This window comes from Carassius auratus, unplaced genomic scaffold (genome assembly GCF_003368295.1).
Source record: "Carassius auratus strain Wakin unplaced genomic scaffold, ASM336829v1 scaf_tig00039942, whole genome shotgun sequence".
Lineage (NCBI taxonomy): Eukaryota > Metazoa > Chordata > Actinopteri > Cypriniformes > Cyprinidae > Carassius > Carassius auratus.
Window position 1 is genome coordinate 1 of NW_020526551.1, and position 16,027 is coordinate 16,027.

The 16,027-nt window shown below is 33.1% G+C and overlaps 1 long non-coding RNA gene and 1 pseudogene across 1 annotated transcript; both read right to left on the bottom strand.

The window, feature by feature from the left end:
• Positions 1-2,163: 2,163 nt before the first annotated feature.
• Positions 2,164-10,248, bottom strand: LOC113084334 (ankyrin repeat domain-containing protein 6-like; annotated as a pseudogene).
• A 1,156-nt stretch (positions 10,249-11,404) lies between these two features.
• On the bottom strand, positions 11,405-14,538 carry LOC113084336 (uncharacterized). Its single transcript, XR_003283669.1, has 3 exons — positions 14,428-14,538; positions 11,666-11,740; positions 11,405-11,492 (listed from the first exon to the last, which is right to left on the bottom strand). It is a non-coding gene; the product is annotated as an uncharacterized LOC113084336 (long non-coding RNA).
• Between the last annotated feature and the right edge of the window lie 1,489 nt (positions 14,539-16,027).

A 16,027-nucleotide genomic window follows, 5' to 3' on the forward strand; every position in this document is an offset into this window, starting at 1 on the left:
CCAATCACACATGATTCCAAGGGCGATACCTTGTTTAAATATGAGTTTGGTTTATAGGTTAACCACGCTGTCATATTATAATTATTAAATTATTGTGCGTCCTCCACATAGTAGGCAATTAAATTTTCGTCTGGGGATACATCTCGTATTTAGATATATTCAATCCAGCAAGCCCACTGATCTGCCACTTATAATCATATTGAGCAAAACCCAACACACTGGTAACGTTAGGTGTACAATTAGCCTAATATCAGTTATCACAGTGTTGAAATGGTTGTAGGGGGTGATGGTAGCCAGTGGACCAAACCATGAGGTAAGGAAGTGTGGGGGAGGGGGGTCTCAAAGGTTGAATGCTTAAAACACTTTTTTAAATCCGTCCATTCATTTATTAACAATACACAGAGTGGTTTGTAGTGATATTTTTTGAGGGACAACCCTCAGATTGGGGGTTCCCGACCCCCGTCCCCAAGCGATTTAATCCTGTGCATTATTCTGTTGAGTTTATAAACGCAGCGGCCAATCAGAGGTGTACAAATGATTCATCGCAGAAAAACCTGAGTTACATTTAATGCACCTCTCAGACTAAATTCTGCACTTCTGTGAAATCTAGCATCATAAACAAAGTCGTAACAAAGAGATCAATTTCATTAAGTGAGAGCCTTGTTTATTAAAACGGATGTTTTTATAGATTACTAGGCTTAACTATTAGCCTAAAGAGTCAATTATATATTTTTGTTTCTTTGTTCAGTTTTATTCTTACTGCCAATTTAAATACTATTTTAAAAATCTAAGTATTTCAGTCTGTAGTAATGTATAACAGAAAAAAATACCCTTGCCACTGCAACAGTCTTTTATTGTGTTTAGTGTAGATACATTTTGTTGTTTTGTGGTGGGAGTTCGAAAATGGATGGAGGCAGTGGGATGATGGATGTCCAGCTATGCTGATAGATTACTTCACTCTGATCCATTTCAATCAATATAGACTCGTGCAGCCCTGATCTGACTGTAGAGATAATGAGATTCCAGCACGCCTGCGGATATTTACTGAGAAGAGGTTAGGATGTGAAACGAGGTAAAGAACAGAGCGTGAAAGCATTCCCTTGAAAACATCTAAAAATAATGTTAGACTTTGAGGATTGCAATTTTTTGTTTAATTATTTTAGCCTTGTGCTTGAGTCTCAAAGTATTTGATAGTTTTCAATGTCAACTTTGTAGTGAACATGATTATTAATCATTTTAGTGGAAAATATATAAGTTGTTTATAAAAAGATGAGATTCACTAATGAAATCTGACACTGTATATGATGCATCTGACCTGTTAGAGCAACTAACTAAGAGAAATGCTGTGCTGCAGAGATCATGGTGGGTCATGAACTGAGTGTTATACAACATTTGACTCATCAAACATTTAATAGATTTCACATGTATGGCATGAATTCTCATGTAATATCAATCACAACAAACAGACTGCCAGTCTTGCATGCATTTTAAACAGTTCTCTTCATTCTCAAGTTGAGCAACTATAATTGCAATTTTTTTAAAAATTTAATTATATTTTGTACAGGTGCACAGACTGAAAAACCAAACACATATTAGATATTTTACAAGAACAAAAACAGAACTTAAAAGTAATTATTCATCTAGAATTAAAAGAACGGTATTTACTGTTCATCTACAGTAGTCATTAAGAATCAACTGACTGAAATTCACCTAATTTACAATATTTTAATCCACAAAAACTAACTCCAAATTGTTGGAGTGAAGATATTTTATTCACATTTAAAGTAATAGTTTATACAAATAATACAAATTCTGTCCATTTTTATTCACTATGTTACCATAGGTATGATTTTCTTTCCTCCTTGGAACACACGAAAAAGAAAAAATTTCGAGGAAAATGTTAATATTGTGAAATGTTAATATGGGTGAACTTTTCCATGTGATTTAACAATGAACAAAGAAATACTCAGTTCCTAACATAGCATTAGAATCATTGTGCCATTAGCTTAACCTAACCTACACATAATAATTGCTGCCATGGTCGAAATGAAACTTTACTGTAGTGTTTTACTATAGTGTTTACAAAGCATCCCATTATTATAATGGCCATGACTTACATATAGGCAGAATCAAGAGATCTAGGCATATGTAGCATCATATGTGTCAAGAGTTTGTATTAGTGTTAGTGCGAAGCTTCTGTAGCTCTTCCTCCAGGATGCTGATCCTCTCCAGTAGACTGGCTCTGTCCTGCAGAGCTTTCTCTTCTGCCACCTTCTGCGCTTCCTGGATCTTCCTCTCGTACCAGCGTTCCAGCTGTGTGGAGACCGTCTCAAAGAAACGCTGTGTCACCTCCATGGCGTGCAAGTTTGCCCGCTCTTGGGTGAAGGTGACCTCCAGGGTCTTCATGGTGTTGCTCTGCAGGGTTTGTGCGTGATGTGCTTGAATCCTCTCCTTTAGATGCTGCTGTGTTGCTGGGCCGGGCCGGGTGCTGGTTCTGTATCGCTGGTGTTGAAACGCTTGCTGGATGTGGACAGGCTGCTGCTGCCACTGCTGTCACACAGTTCATCCCCTTTGTCTGACCTGCACTTTGAGACATCAACCTCCTGCTCTTCTGCTCGGTGCCACTTGGGGTCAGCAGTCGCCAGCTTCCGTGATAGAGGTTTGTGTTTGACCATTGAAGGAGCTGCCAGGTTACGATATTCCCCTGTATTAATGTAGAAAGATATTTAAAAAATAATAATAATATATATATATATATATATATATATATATATATATATATATATTATTATATATATATATTATATACCTGTTATGTACTCTCATTAAAATATATTACTCATTTTAAACCAGGTCTTATTTTAGAGTAGAGCATAATAAAAACAAAAAAATCACTTAATATAATAAAAAAGTTAATGAATAAAAAAGTGCTCTAAAGTCAATATGGAAAAAAAAGAAGAAGAAAAACGTATTTACTTTCTTAAATATTTTGTTTGGTCTTTATGAACAATTAATCAATGATTCTTAATTTTGAGTATCGTGGTTCACTCAGTAATGTCATGTTATGGTAATAAAATGGGTTGGGGAGGCCAGTTCATGTTCACTTTAGCATAAGTGAAACAAATATACATTTTCTAAAAACAAGTCTTAACAGCTTAACATACATTTATAATTTACTTCTTAGTTAAATATAACCATACCTTTTTAGATATTTTATCTGGACATAAAAGTGATAAAAAATATGATTTTGTTTTTATATTATTTGAGTATACGGTTTTACTCAGAAATATGTCACATTGTGGTAGTACAATGGGTTGGGGAGGTCAGTTCACGTTTACTTAACATGAGTGAAAAAATATATAAAAAAATATTGAATATTGGAAATACATTGCAGTCAAGATAACATTTCTAAAAACAGGCTTCTTATTTAAATGTACATCCTGTTTTAAGGATGTTTAGTTATTTTTACTAGAAATAATGATACTGATAAAATACTTTTTTAAATGCATGTTTTCAAACCTGAAGAACCGTTCAGCTTTTTAAATATCCATTTCACATTCCACATGAATTTAAACATATCATAAGTATATATATGAAATGAAAAAAAATAGATAATATTAAAATCTTATTAGTTATTATATAATATGATTTTTAGCTAAATGTACATCTTGTTTTAAGGATGTTTAGATATTTTTACTGGAATAACAATAAAATACTACTATATATATATATATATATATATATATATATATATATATATATAAATTAAAATTTGGAAATAAATAAAAATCAGGGCGTTTTTTTTTTCAAACCTGAAGAACCGTTCAGCTTCATCTCAAAGTATCTCCTCCCACGTGCGTCCCCAAATTCAAGACTTTTCCCGTCATTGTTAGGACCTGCTCCTGGGCTGGGTAACACATTGACGTAAGTGGCCAGCGAGCTGGAGCTCCCCTCAGAGATGAGCGACAGCAGCGGGAGACCCTCGGGGTGAATCCACCAGAGACTGATCCACAGATGGAGAGCGCAGAAGTTTGTAGTTCTGTGTCTCTGCAGGCATTCGCACTTCAAGATCCTGAATCTTAGACATGCACCAGCTTTTCACAGCGTTGGAAGCAGCTACCTGCTTGAAAGATAAAAACAGAGCAATCAATCATGTCCAGTCTGATGTGATTGTGGTGGTGCATCTCTTCTCTAATGGTGTTGTACCTGTTTTCTCTCGCCTCCATGCGTTCCAGGGTAGCTCTCTGATTGATTCGATAATGACACTCCATCCCCTCAGCCCAACACACGCTCCTGTGTGAGTTTCTCAAGAACTTTTATTCTGAACAGAATGAGATACGAGTCTCTAACACCCCTCCCCCAGATTTTCACTGCTATTGGTTTTGAAAGTGATTTTCCAATTTATTTTATCCAAGTCATGTCTTTCTTCTTGGAAGTTAATGGTACTACTTATATTCATATACATTTTTCAAATACATTTTTCATACAAATTCCTAAATGACAATTTATTTATAATCTTTTTAAGTTATTTTTTATTTATATTAAACTACCCATTCAAAGGTTCAAGGTCATTAAGATTTTCCCCCCTTTTTTTTCTCTCCAAAAACAACAATACTTTCATTCAACAACTATGCGTAAAACGTATAATATGTTACTAAAGATTAATATTTCAAATAGTCTTATTATGAATTAAACAATTCAAATAATTTCTATTAATCAAATAATCCTAAAAAAGTTTCAAATTTTCCATAATTATATTAAAGCAACATCTATTATCAATATTGATAATATAGAAAAATAATAATAATGTTTCCTGATCACCAATTCAGCATATTGGAATAATTTCTAAATGATTATGTGACACTGGACTAATGGCTGCTTTGTCAGCAAAGGAATACATTGCATTTTAAAATATAATAAAAAAAAGAATACAGTTATTATTTTCAATTGTAATAATATTTTACAGTATTACTATATTTTACTGTATTTTTTTAATAAAAAAATGCAGCTCTTGTAAGCTTAAGAGACATTTTACAAAAATATGTGTAAAAAAAATTATCAAACTTTGTAAAAAAAAAAAGTAATGTCCATATTGTATGGGTTTCATCTCCAAATCTAGAGGTTAGATAGGTATTTTGCAAGTCATGAAGGAAATTTTAAACAAAAAAGTTGCAATATCACAGCAAACGACAAACCTGGTGCTTGTTTTTGTGCTCTATTCTGCCCAGCCTGCAGTTGATCTCCTCTTGGACAGTGTGAATTTCTGACCGTATCTCCATCTTTGCGGCTTTCAGCTTATTCTCCAGAGTTTTAATGAGGGGCTTACAATGACAGTCATTCGCAGGAGCCTGTTTGCAGACACTGGTTAAGAGGTTTAAAACAAACAAATGCATTGCACTAACTCTAATGTAGAGTTTACCTGCTTTATCTGTCCATCTTTATCCCTGTATAGTGTATAAAGCTGATAGGACTCTTCCAGGAGCTTCCTCTTCCTCCTGAGAGCTGGGGCTGCTGGGTTTTATTCTCTGGGATGGAGATCCTCTTTCATGGAGCTGATACTCTCTCCGAAACACATGTTCCAACTTTATTAACCACAAAAACATATTTAGAATTACTGAACAGAGTACTTTTTTAAATATTCATGCTAGAGGAGGAATTTTTTTAAAGACCATCATTATCAGGTAAAATGTCTCCGCTAAAAATGTGATAACATTTAAATGAACTTGTTTTAAGACAAAAATAATGAATGAGTTTACCTGATTATAATTCAGATTATTAAAAGAAATAATGTTAATATGTATAAGACATACATGTAAAATTAAGATTTGTTATTAAGATTAAGATTTTATTAATTTTAAAATAACAAGCTACTGTTTTTTTACGTTATTAAGCCTAATGAGAAGCAGAATAATGCAATGTCATCATTTTAGTATTGTAAAATAATATAATAATTTTAAGTATAATTAAACAAAATTGCCACTTTTTTAACATCTAAATTAAAGATTAAGAAATAAATTAGTCTATATATATATATATATTTTTTTTTTTACAGTGGATGCAAGTTAATATATAACTCTAATATTTTTGTAACAATCTGTCAATTGTTTTAATATCAATATGATTAAAATAGTTAATAAATCAATAGTTCTTATTTATTTGCTTAAGATATGAAGCCATCTAATAATCTGAATAATGCACAATCATTTTTGCTAAATAAACCCTCTAAATATCAACATACAATAACATGGTATGTTGGCATAGAGTATAATATTAAAGTATGAAATATTATAATAGGTATTATCAATTTAATATCATACCTGTCTTCTTGGGCTCCTGATCTTTCTCCTGGTGCCGGGGCTCAGAGTTGCTGTTTTCCGTTCAGTTTGATGTACTTGATCACTGTTGTTTGTGTCTTCTGCCACTTCAGTACAGTCCTGCACAGTGAAGGGAGTGCTTAGCACGAGAGGGATATTTAGGCGAAAACAATCACATGACCTCTGATCTCTTTTAGGGTTATGGAAGCTTAGTAGACATGTGACATTTCCTTCTCACTGGCCCCTAGACCCCAATCATATTACAAACAATGAATCTGCAACAGCGCAGATGTTGTTCTAGATGGGTGAATCTTATCTTAATTTTCCACCTTCTCTCGGGAGGAATGAACTCTGGGGAGGGACTGAGTTCTCCTCTGGGCCCGCAAGACATCTCTTCGTTTTCTCACAGTTCTTCCACGAGCAAACCGCTGCACCTAAGCAGGGACATACACCCCGAGTTATGCTGATAAAATAAGCATTGTTATATAATTTAGCACCTGCTAATGTGTTCATGAGCTGAATCATTTATCCACCAATTAATTTAAAAACACTGAATCAGTTAGAAATTAATGAGGGGATTGTCTTTGAGTCGTTCATCAAACCGGTTTGTTCAGTAGGGTTTATTCAATCAAAAGCAATGCTTTGCTAGAAAGAGCAGGACAGTGAACTGCTTCTAAATGGAAAACTTTGACTGTAACAACATTACTTACCTGATTGGATTTTGCTAACAGAATAGCCAAATCTCGGTTGTTATTGTCCCGGGCTTTGTCAAGAGCGGTGTGGCCTGTCTGTTGATAGATTTAGTGTGGAAATGAATTGTCATTCTTTACAGTCCAATTCATGAAGCCATAGCATCATCTAACCCCAGCCCTCAATACAACTTACCTTCATAATAACCAGTGGTGTCAAAAGTATTGGCATTCATTACTCAAGTAGAAGTATAGATACTAGGGTTTAAAAAGACTTTTGTAGAAGTTGAAGTATCAACTCAAGCTTTTTACTCAAGTAAAAGTGTAAAAGTACTGGTTTAAAAAACTACTTAAAGTATAAAAGTAAAAGTAATGTAAGGGAACAAATGCCATTAAGAAAAAAAGCTTGGGCCGTGCCAGAGGGGCCTATTGTGCACTACCCCACCTCTCAAAAAAAAGAAGGCCATAATGACTATAATGTTATATTAAAATGTTCATGTTGAAAAATTTGTGATGCACTAGGGCTAGGCTACCTTTTTTCAGCCGCATATATGCCCACTGAAAATGAACGCATTTTAGTACAATGCAAATACATTAAAGAGCTAGAGATACGATGACTAGTTGCCAATAACTATTGTTATGGTGCAAAAAGTCAAACTTCAGAGGCATGTCATCAATAAGCTTTAATGGAATGTAAATGTACATCCAAGCTTAGCTGCAGGAATCAGTGAGGGCAATGGACAAGAACATTGGTGCAGGCTTTGTAACAATTACCCTTGTATGGTTGTCTATATACAATAAATATTATAGTGCTGTCAAAATGAATGATTAATCCACATTGTTAATCAAAAACTAAAAATAACTCATAATCCTGATACCTTCTTGATTGATAGCTTCCTGTATTCGGTACATATGTCTGCTATGTCCAGTGTTCGGGGTTACAAAGTTGGTAAAGCCTATAGTTATCACAAAATTGTCAATCGCGTCGTCATTCGCAAACGATAATTTATTAAAACGTCTCGCTACCGAACTAGCTACAGCTTAATTTGTGGAGGATGAAGAGAAAGCACCCATTTGGTAAATGAGCCAGTGAGAAATAATAACTTTTAAGAAGGGTCCAGTGCCTTTTTTGATACTTTTAAAACGGTACCGGCGCCTAAACGGTGCCTTAAACGATACTTAAAAAAAAAAAATAACCTAAAAAAACTATGGATAACATTAGAGAATATTATAAATATTTAAAATAAATCCATAGCTTTCACCCTGGATGCTCTCATTTCCCAAGTTGTGCTTCCCTTAATCTAAGGATAATAAATGTATTTCACAATCTGGGTCATTATTTAATACAAAAGCACACATAATGTTTCTACTGTATCTCTGCCACTCACTCTGATATTTAGTTAAGATGAGTGCTGTCTGTCACTGTCTTAAATCAGTTCTGTGAATTACTGTATGGTCATTCTTTATTAAGTAGCAACAATGTCGTTTTTAAAATACAGTACTGTGCAAAAGTTTTATGGAAAAGAAAATATAGTATTTTCACCCCAAAAAGAGTGTTTTAAGTCAGTTATTTATATATTTTGCTGTAGTGTGTCCTTAGGAAAAATCAGTTTGCCATTAATTTTAATAATAATCTAGTGCGATTTTAAATGCACAAGCAGTTTGACAACGGCAAAATGGATGTTAGGAAATATAAACTGATATTTTATACTGACACACCATCATGACGAACACCATTCTTTTAAGTGAAAATACTAACGTGCCTAAGAATTTTGCACAGTAGTGTATTAAGTATATTTAAATAAGAGTAATTAAAGTATGCGTTCGTTCATATGTGTTAAGGGCTAGATTTTCGCTGGAGGAAACGGCTGTGATGAGCGCGCGGTGACAAGCGAAAACTTTATACTAGATGAGATTCTCATCATGAGAAACCGACTGCTCACTCGTGACCTTTTGTAAACTATATTTATGACAAAGAACTGCACGGATACAGATATTCTAACAATCTATCGAGAAACACACACCTTGTGTCCTCTGTCTCTGTTTGAGCTCGCATTGAATCACTGTTTCACGGCTGATCACTGAGCTCGGATTGCATGCGCGCGCTGAAAGACAGAGAGGAGACCGCGGTCTGACGCCGGATTCATATGAAATTTAAGCGGACTGACTCTGAGGCGATCGGAAGCCAGTTCCACCCTACTTTTAAGAAATATAATTTTTGATAAACGAACCCAAAACCGGCTATGTCCTTGTTGGAGTGTGATGTGATTTGTGTCACGTGCAGGTGCGATGGATCGCGTAAAGACCAATAGGGTGTCGGAATGGTATATGTTTATACTTCTCATCCAACCACAATCAAATTCACTCCATCCGGATGGCGCGATTTATCTGGATATTTTTTTTTCTCAATTATGACAAGCCAGAATGAAAACAAGCCGAAATAAAATAGCAGTAACGAAGCTATTTTTAAAATGTAAGGAGTAGAAAGTACAGATACTTGCCTGAAAATGTAAGGAGTAGAAGTAAAAAGTCGGCTGAAAAATAATTACTCAAGTAAAGTATAGATACCCCAAATTTCTACTTAAGTACAGTAACGAAGTATTTGTACTTCGTTACTTGACACCTCTGATAATAACTATACAATCATAAAGAGATTTAAGTATATCATGAGATTACATGTCTTACATTGTTTTTGATGTTTACGTCAGCTCCTGCTTCCAGTAACAGATTGACAGTTTTCTTGTGATTTAGGGCAGCAGCGACATGAAGCGCAGTGTCTCCTATCTGTAAAATATATCAGTTTTCCACAAGATTATGACCACAATAAGATGTAATTGTAAGCAATTACCAGTAAAAAGATGCTGTCATCTAAACCACAGTCTAGCAGTTTAAAGCAGACAAAGACCATTTTAATTTTGTTTATTTGTCTCAGAATTTTTCAATGTGTGCCACTTTATTACAGTTTGTTGAAGTGTAAGACAAGCCATAATTAATTATGTAGTGTTGTTATCTTTTGGCAGTTTATAGCATAATTGCCTAGACAAAATCATTTAGAAACTAGGACACAGCAGTGACACAAAAAGTAAACCACACTGGCGCTGGATTCAAAACAATCAGAATGAGGATCTGACCTGGTTTTTCTCAGCCACGGAGCAGAAAGAAGCCACGAGGATCTTAATCATGGCCAAGTGATTGTAGCGTGCAGCCATGTGTAAACATGTGTCACCTGCCTGGAAGGACAGAAATGATTGCACTTCTTTTTCAGGATTTAAAATTGAACTTATACTCTCAGTTTGCAATTTATATAATCATTTAATATAGATTGTGATGATTTTAGACGAGTGCACATGCATTGTTTTTGCTGTCAGGCATCGCTCCACCTAGTAGTAGCACTCGAGCGGTCTGGGAATGTCCATTCTGACACGCTAGATGTAGAGGTGTGTTTCCTGCCTTTAAAAATCAAATAATAATGCAGTTTAAATAATGGAATAGAAACTGATTGCAAGGATCATTCATCAGAATTCACTAAAACAGACATTCTAAATTTAACAGAACAGTTTTGAAAATGTTAGGTTTAGTTATCTGTTACTTTTATCTGTTATCTGCTAGCTTTCAGTTTATCTACAGAAAAATGGACAAACTTTTAGCAGATATATGAATTTTTTAAGAATAAAAAAAATCTTGAAAAATGCTTAAAGAAAAAAGCCAATTTACAGTGTACATGTCTCATGATGACGATTAATTTTCATATAATGTCTATAGACTGTTTTATGTCTATTTATGGATATTTTTAAATGAATAACCCATTAAAAGTTTTTTTTTTTTAATAATAATATAAATCAAAGCTGATAGCTTTTGAATCACATGCTTCAAAATGAAAATGTTTTCTTTTAAAAATACTGGTTGGGCTCTTTAAAGAAACTTCTTTTGTAACAAATGCTTTTAATATATATATATATATATATATATATATATATATATATATTTTTTTTTTTTTATAAAACTTTTTAATCTCAAAGTAAATGGAAAATAATGCACATGAAAATGACTTACTTTGTTTTTCACTTGGACATCGGCCCCAGCTTTGACCAGTAACTTTACACATGAACTGAATCCATGCCATGATACCTCATGCAAAGCAGTGTTTCCTTCCTGATGAAAATAATAATAATAATAATAATCAGATTCTATAGCATTGATTTAACCAGTTTTTGGTTAACAAAATCAACTCATTCCCTGTGCAGTGATATGAACAATAGTCTGGATATTTACATCTGACAGTTTTATTTATATATTCCGGAATCTTGATTCATATAAATTATAATAATTCTGATGTATAATGATTATTAGGCAAACAACAAAAGGATTTTTGTAATGCAAATAAACAGACCTTGTCTTGTAAATCAAGTGCACAGCTTCCATGGATGAGGGCAGAGATAGCGTCACGGTTTCCCACAACAGCTGCCCGGTGCAGGGCTGTCTGATGACCCTGGAAAAAACAAAAACACATCCATTAGCGCTGCTGTTTGTCTGTATAGCATACATCAGCCACATTAAAAACTCTCCTAGAAGATTGCAAATTATTGGCTTAAGCCTTCTTATCATTCACTCAAGGGAGTAATGGTCGAAATTAAAAGTAAAAGAGATAGACCATGAGTTTACATCTTCCAGGCCGCCGTCCGCCCCCTGCCTCTGTGTGACTGTTATGTGAGACCAGGTGAACTCACAGCAACTGTCCTGCAAAACAAGACACGCATGCTCACATAAAAGAAATCACATGCAGATGTGCCACAATCCCGCACACAGGGACTTACAGACCGAGAGCGTATGACCAGCTGGCTTTACTGACATTAAAAGAGTCACGTGGGTAATCCCTCGCACAGGAACAAAGAGAGATTCAATGTAGTCTTTTCTTTAGGTCTAACATTAGAGGGAATATTTCTGGATATGGATGAAACTCATCCGATCTCTGTGTTTTAAGCTCTTGCTTTGATTTCTGGCCTGTCTTTTGTATATGGCAGAATGCTTCTCATTTATAAAGCCATTAAGAACTAAATGGTTAAATTAGGACAAAACAAATCTACATTCTTTTCTTGCATTTTTCCACTAAATGTGTTTTTTAATGTGTTACTTAATGTCAACACAGCAGTATGATATTGTGTATAGTAATGTGAAATATAGTAATTAATTAATAATTAATAATTAATTAATAATAACTAATAATCTAATCATCAAAAGGCTGACTCTGAGGTTATCCAGATTTTTAGAAATATAAGCTTTATCATATTTATAGTAATTTTTTTTTTTTTTTTTTACAAATGTCTGGCAATTATGATTACTTGATATTTCTTATTTTTACTCAATATATATTAATCTGCATTAATAAATGGTCTTTTTAAATCTTCAATAAAATAAATATATAGTGGTCATCTCTTATCAGTTATTATTGTATAAGAAAAAAAATACTAAATTTACTAAAACTATTAAAAATGATTGTTAACCGAAAAGCTTAAATTCAATTATACACACACACACACACACACACATTCTAGAACTGAAATAATTTGCAGTACTAAAATAACTCAAACTTTAAAACAAAAATAGAAGCTAAATATATTAAATAAAATTACTAAAACTAGCAACTGAAAATGCTAAATGCTATAATCATGTATAATAACACTCAAAATGAAAATGGGTCCTTTTTGTAACATGTCTCAAGAATCAGCACTGATTCTTTGAATTGAATTGGCTTGAGTATTTCTCAGAAAAGAGCACGTGATGATCTCATTCTCTCGCTGAAGATTTATTTCGATTGCATACAACAAACATTGAGGCATTAGAGAGATTGGTGAAAACAGCTTACAAATATGCATTAAACAAAGGACACATTAATAGCCTGGGCCAAATGTAATAGAGAGCAAGATTGAAGAGTTGCTGAGTTTGATCTCATGGGTTTTAGCAAGATGCCCCAGATGTGAGTCCTAAAAGCTATACAGCTGGGACATAGTAGCACAGATGGAAAAGAGCTCTGGTGTCTCTTTTACTAGACAAACAGAAAAAGTGATAGTCTACTGTTGCATGCTGCTCAGCAGTTCATGAAATGCTTGGTTCTTATAACCCTTAGTCAAATTCATGAATTATAAATGGTATGCTGCATTGTAAAACCTTTGTTCTTAAATATTAAAAGTATTGGAAATAGCTCACAAATTAAAATTAATTACTGCAGAGGTTCCATAAGTGAGCAAATGATGTAATGCAGATTTAAATTTCTCTAAATCTGTTCCTTTGAGCAAAATAAAGCAGGTGTTTGAGGAAGAAATATTACTGCATTCGAAAAAGAACCCATAAATTGGGAATACAAATATTTTACGATAAAACACACAGATTGAGTCTGGATGTCAAGAAGACAGATGTCAATGTCTTCAACTTCTCTCAGATCCTAGAATAAAGACATCAACTCTCAACACAGCAGTGCTGTATTAATGACTTTCTACTATCAATGTATCTCCTTTGAAGTCATCATGAAGATTGTAAAAGCAACTTCTGGGAGTTTAAAGTGGGTCGAAATGTCACAAAAATACAGCATTTCTGGATTTGTGTGTTTTGCTTATGCAGTTATCATGGCCACATTCATCATGTGGTTTCATGAATATTGCATTACTCCGTCCACAGGGAAATTAAGATATGTATTAAGATAACACGAAAATGAAAAGTGTTTGAAGGCCAGGTGTTTGGATCCATGTTAGGTATCATGAAATAATTCACAAGAATATACATACAATCTGTGCTTATCTGAGGAAAACAACCAGGAAATGCTCTCCAGACATTCCAATAATAATACTACTAATAATAAATGTTTAACTCAACATTTTGTGTCATATTAAAATATTATTATTATTATTATTTTAATGCAGCATTTAATAAGTCAATGTAAATGTATTGTTTCAGCATATATTGTAGTTCTTTTACAGTATATTATAGTTTATTTTAAATGGAAATTAGAATCAGTTACAGATGTAAAGCTCCAGTTATGGCAGTCTTTCTGCTTATAACTCGAGCCTCGTGGATAATCAACTGATCTCGAAGCTTAAACTGAACCACAATCTGCTAAGAACAAAACAAAATATAGCGCATTTAAATCAGGCTGTTGAAATCACTCAATAATTTGATGTCACACTAAGCACAAAAAAAGCATCTGGCAACAGCAGGTCTGCATTAAATATCTCTGTGTTTAATCATTTATTTCAATATACTCCATGTATACTATACTGTACCCGTGCAATATAGTTTATATTTGTGTAGATTATGTGTTGTGGGCATTATAAAAATGTTTAAAAAATTATATATTTTTTTACATTTTTTAAATTACCAATAATAAGGTGATCAAAGATTATTTAATGATAATAATAAAATTAATATGTTACCTTTTTAGAGTTTATGTTGGGTCCGAGCAAGATTGGTTGCATAGCTTCACTGGCTGGAATGAGAGAGAAAAAGGGCAGAGTTCACACACTTACAGCAGTGCACACGCTAAACATCTGTATACACCACCTAACCACACTGTGATCCCAGAAGAGTCTGCTGGCTTTGTGGCTGCACAGAAGCAGAGGTATTGCAGTAGGTCAAATCCTGTGAGACCACAATACGATAGCTATCAAGAGAAGATGAGCTGGAGTTCAAAAGGGAGTCATTGTACAGTATGTTACAATGTTATATACCTTTACCTGTTCTTTATCTTGCCTTTAAAGCATCCGTGATTTTTCAAACTTCAAACCTGCATACAAACTCTCTGATGAGAAGATCTTAAACATATTTCAGAATATTAGCTGAAAAAGGAGTCAGTTAATCATTTGAAGATAAACAGACTGGTTATGACCCTGATGAATCAGTAAGAGTGTGCAGCTCTCTGAAGCAATTGCCTTTATTTCCATATTATGCAATCCATTGGATGCTCCCTTATTTGGTTGTAAGGTCTATTGGAACATCAGTACAAAGTATGTACAATAATAAAGTTTCAGACTGTAGGTTTGCTTTCACCAGAATTAGAGCTAAACTAAACATGAAGAGAAATTAGACTCCTCTCTCATAATCGTGCTTTAATCTTCTCTATAAATAGTTACCGAGTGCTAAGATCACAGCACTTACAGCGCCATCCAGCGGCGCGAACAGATGTAGGCCTTCAGCTTCTACTCAAACGTAAGAGGTCATCTTGGATTACGAAATATATATTTGAATTAAATGGAATATCTATGTTAAGGTCATAAAACATTTTGGATAATAATTTAATAATTTTAAAATAATTCAAATTAATTTTTACATAATAATAAAAAATGTTATCTTTATTATTGTCAATTATTTTGTAAGTGTTGGATGTCTATTATTTTTATTACACATTATGTAATAAATATGTATAAATATATACCCCCCCCCATATATATATATATATATATATATATATATATATATATATATATATATATATATATATATATATATAGGCTACTGCAGTATTATAATTATGGTTGTGTTAGTAAAATATTGTGCTTTCCTATATATTTTTTTTAATTTACCCTCTAATACTAACATTCTCTATTGTGTCTACTTGTTTCCTTTCTATATATATATATATATATATATATATATATATATATATATATATGTATATAACTTGCTTTGTGTACTGCATTAGTCTAACCAAGACTTGTCACAGCACTTACATATTATTGCTCTATTGTTTTGATTGCTGCTAATGTCATTATTGTAAGTCGCTTTGAATAAAAGTGTATGCTAAATGACTAAATACTAAATTAATATTTATATTTTTAAGAAAAATATGATTAATAATATATAGCAAAGTGTTATTATTATCATCATCATTATCAATTACTATTTTGATAATATGAGCTTTAAATGTCTATTATATTACATATAAATATATAAATAACTATTATATTAATAATTATGTATATTATTATATACAAATTATATATATACAAATTATATATATATATATATATATATATA